This window comes from Elephantulus edwardii, unplaced genomic scaffold, assembly GCF_000299155.1.
Source record: "Elephantulus edwardii isolate Elephantulus edwardi_28Jun2011 unplaced genomic scaffold, EleEdw1.0 scaffold00212, whole genome shotgun sequence".
NCBI lineage: Eukaryota > Metazoa > Chordata > Mammalia > Macroscelidea > Macroscelididae > Elephantulus > Elephantulus edwardii.
The window spans coordinates 4,963,588-4,967,449 of record NW_006399962.1 but is presented as its reverse complement, the minus strand read 5'-3'; positions in this window follow the sequence as shown (position 1 = coordinate 4,967,449).

The window sequence follows — 3,862 nt, the reverse complement described above, 5'->3', positions numbered from 1 at the left end:
GACCAGCCAATGCATTTTTATAATCAACTCATCAATCAATTAAGAGCTATTTACCTCTGGTCTTGGGAGAAAATTATTCTTACAGGTAGTACTAACAACACCAACATAGAGAGAGCTCTGTTGGCCTCGTGTATAAAAGTAATGCTACCTAGCCAAAGGTGGGCTATGGTCCTCAAGCCTGGTTTTAATTGTTTTGGTCAAACATTTTTCTAAGTGGTATAGCACTGGTATGTCCATTTGCTGTGCAGTGGTAACTCCGTGGTTGCTGTGATGCTGATGTGTCAAATGTGATAATAGTTATCCATGGTGGACAGAGTTTGGTGGAGCTCCCTGATTAAAACAAGCTAGGAAGCAGGAGTGGCATCCACTTCCGAAATAGCTTGCCTCTGGAAACTCTACGAACTTGGAGAAATGATGAAAGTTATACAAGTGTTCAGGTCTTTCGTTCACAGGCTCACTATGAGTCACCTATGACTCGACGGCACTTAACAACAACAGGTAGAACTAAACCTTCCTTTAATCATATTCAGCAAGGCCACAAGAACCTTTTGCTGATTTTTTGCAGCACAAGTATAGCAAGCTATTAATCGATCTAGTCCTATTGTGGATGTTCGGGAAGTGTTATTGTGAATATTAGCTTATGAAAATCCTAAATGTGGATTGTAAGGGAGCTATTAGGCCTCAGAAAGATCAAGAAACTGGGCTTGATTATACTAGATTGTGTATATCTTCTTTTAGCTCAAGCTTTTGTGAGTTTATAGATGAAAATTCAGACTAAAATAAAAGGAAAAGGTTTGGTTTGGTTTGGTTTGGTTTGGTTTGGTTTGGTTTCATTTGTTGGGGTTTTTAGGTGGAGGTTGCTGTTTTTGTTGTTGTTGTTTCTTTGTTGGTATTCCTTCCTCACAAAGTACATTCCACCCATCCTAAATTATCACGCTAGGTACAAGGCAGACAAAACTTCCAAGTTTCAATTTTTCTCCTTTTCATCTTAAATTTAATGTGGCAATAGTTCTGGGTTCATGGACTCTGACAATTTCAGTAGGATAAGAGAAATAAATGATACAGGAAATAAGCTGAAACAAAAGAAAGCTCTTCATTTAGAAGATGAATATTAGAAGATGAAAAGGGCAAGAAACAGGCCCATGTCCAATAGGCTCAGTAATAAAGACAAATAACTAAATAAATTTGAAACTGTAGATGAGAAATTTCTAAAGAATAAAATCTCTAAATTATTTTTTTAAATATTTAAATAGTGTTTGGCAGCCATAGAGTTAGCTAGCTTGTTCACTTAGTCAGGAATGCCAAAGATAAACCCATAAACCAGTATTTAACAGCTGCATAAATAACGTGATCTGAGGGGTTTGGAGAAGACAGTAGAGAAAATTCGAAACTTGTACCCTGCTATATGCCCTCTAAAAGGATAAGAATATCTAATGGATCATAAGAACACCGTAAGAGTCCACATTCCCTTTAGTATGGGAGATTCAAAGAGTTATAAAGACAAACTTGAAAATTTTTCTCAGGATTTCTAAAGATACATACAGAAATTTCAAAATATGGCTACTACTGTATTGCCATGGAAAGTCTGCTGTTAGGGACCTCTCCAAAGTACTGAAGAGCAATGGTGTCTCTCTGGAGACTAAGGTGCATCTGATACAGACCATGGTCTTTGCAATCACTTGTTATACATCAGAGAGTTGGACAATGACTAAGGAGGATAGAAGGAGAAATGATGCCTTTGAGCTATGGTGCTGGAGAAGAGCATTGAGGGTACCATGGACTGCTAGGAAAACAGATTCATCCTGGAGAGGGTTAAGCCAGGCTGCTTCTTGGAGGCAAGGATTCTGAGGCTCCGTCTAACATACTTTGGACATGTTGTAAGGAGGGACCGGTCCTTGGAGAGGGGCATCATGCTTGGTAGGGTGGAGGGACAGTGCAGGAGGGGAAGGCCCTCTATGAGGTGGATTGATTCAGTGACAGGGACAATTGGGATAGTTGTATTAGAGACAGTGCGATTGACACAGGACAGAGCAGAGTTTAGGGCTGTTGTACATAGAGTCGTCATGAGTCGCAAGCAACTCAATGGCAGGTAACAGCACTGTTGATTTAACATGGAAAATTCTAACAGTTTTTCCATCTTTCTGCTGTTCTTCTGATGAGAAGCACAGAATTATTAATACTGCTAGATACAGGACTGATAATATACAATGGGCTGAAAGCTTCTTGTTTAAATCAATCAGGACCAGCTGTGTAGGCCTTTGTATTTAAAAGACAGTTGGGTCCTGCCTAAGAGCCTCCAGATTGGAGCCACCTCCTGTGTGAAGCAGTTGGATTCTGGACGGGAGGTTGTTTTGATTTAATTGAACGTTGGGTGTAAACTGTTTTATTTTGTTAACAATCAAGTATAAGCTGATTGGCCGTTTGGATTTAGTTATCAATCAGCTGTGGGCTGGAAGCCTCTTGTTTAGCAGATGGATATGCCATGGGAAAAATCTCTGAGTATGCATATTTTATTAAAGATACTGGCAGCCAGAAAATTAAAAGATGTACTGCATTGGGAAAGTCTGCTGTCAGAGACCTTTCCAAAGTCCTGCAACGATGCCAGTCTGGAGACTAAGGTGCACCTGATACAGGTCATCATCTTTGCAATCACTTGCTATGGTTGAGAAAGCTGGACAATGACTAGGGATGATAGAAGAATTGATGCCTTTGAGCTGTGGTACTGGAGAAAAGTATTGAATATACCATGAACTGCTAAGAGAACAAACAGGTTCATCCTGGAGAAGGTAAAACCAGGCTGCTCCTTGGAGGCAAGGGGTCTGAATCTTCATCTGACATACTTTGGAAATGTTGTAATGTGGAACCAGTCCTTGGAGAAGGACGTCATGCTTGGGAAGGGGGAGGGGCAGCACAGCAGAGGAAGACCGTTGATAAGATGCATTGATTCAGTGACTAGGGTAGTATGGATGGGTGTGTCAGAGACAATAAGATTGGCACAGGATAGAGCAGGGTTTTGGGCTGTTGTACACAGGGTCGCTATGAGTCACAGGTGACTCAACGGCACATAACAACAACAAAGGAAAAATTTTTGAATTGAACAAAAAGGTTTGTTAGACTTCTAATTGCAGCCACTTGAGGTTTTATTGCTATTGCTTCAGTAACTGAAGTTACTGGATTAGTACTACATGAGAATATTCAAACTGTGCATTTTGCGTAGAATTAACAGTAAGATTCACATAAATTATGAGAACCTCAAACTAGAATAGATGTGGAATTGAATACTAAAGTTGCAGAACTCCAACAAACAGTATAATGGTTGGGAGAAAAAGCTAATGGTATTAGAATTTCAGGAACATTTAGAATATTACTGGAGTCATATAGGTTATTGTATTACCCCGTGCATGTATAATGAAATAGAATATGAAGGAGAAAATTAAAAGGCATTTACAATGATTTAAAATAATTTGACCTTTGATGTGAAAAATTTACAACAACAGATTTATGAGACTTTTTATAAAATTGAATATTCAACCCTGGGTTTTAAGAAAAAAATTGAATATTCAATATAATATTATAGTCAATAAAAGGATAATTGCTGTATTACAACAAACTAACCCTGTTACTTGGTTGAAGGAATGAGGAAGTCATACTCTATCTGCTATCCTAATATTGCTTATTTGTATTTTTTTATATAGTCTGTCGAAGACAATGACGCTCAGTGAAGAAGCTTTTGCATGCACAGAATGCTGCTTTTGCTTTATCAATGTGTAAAAAGATAGGGAGTTTAAAATTGAGTTAAAAAAGGATGTTTACAATAGCAAGGAGTTGGAAACAACCTAAATGCCCATCAACAAACGAATGG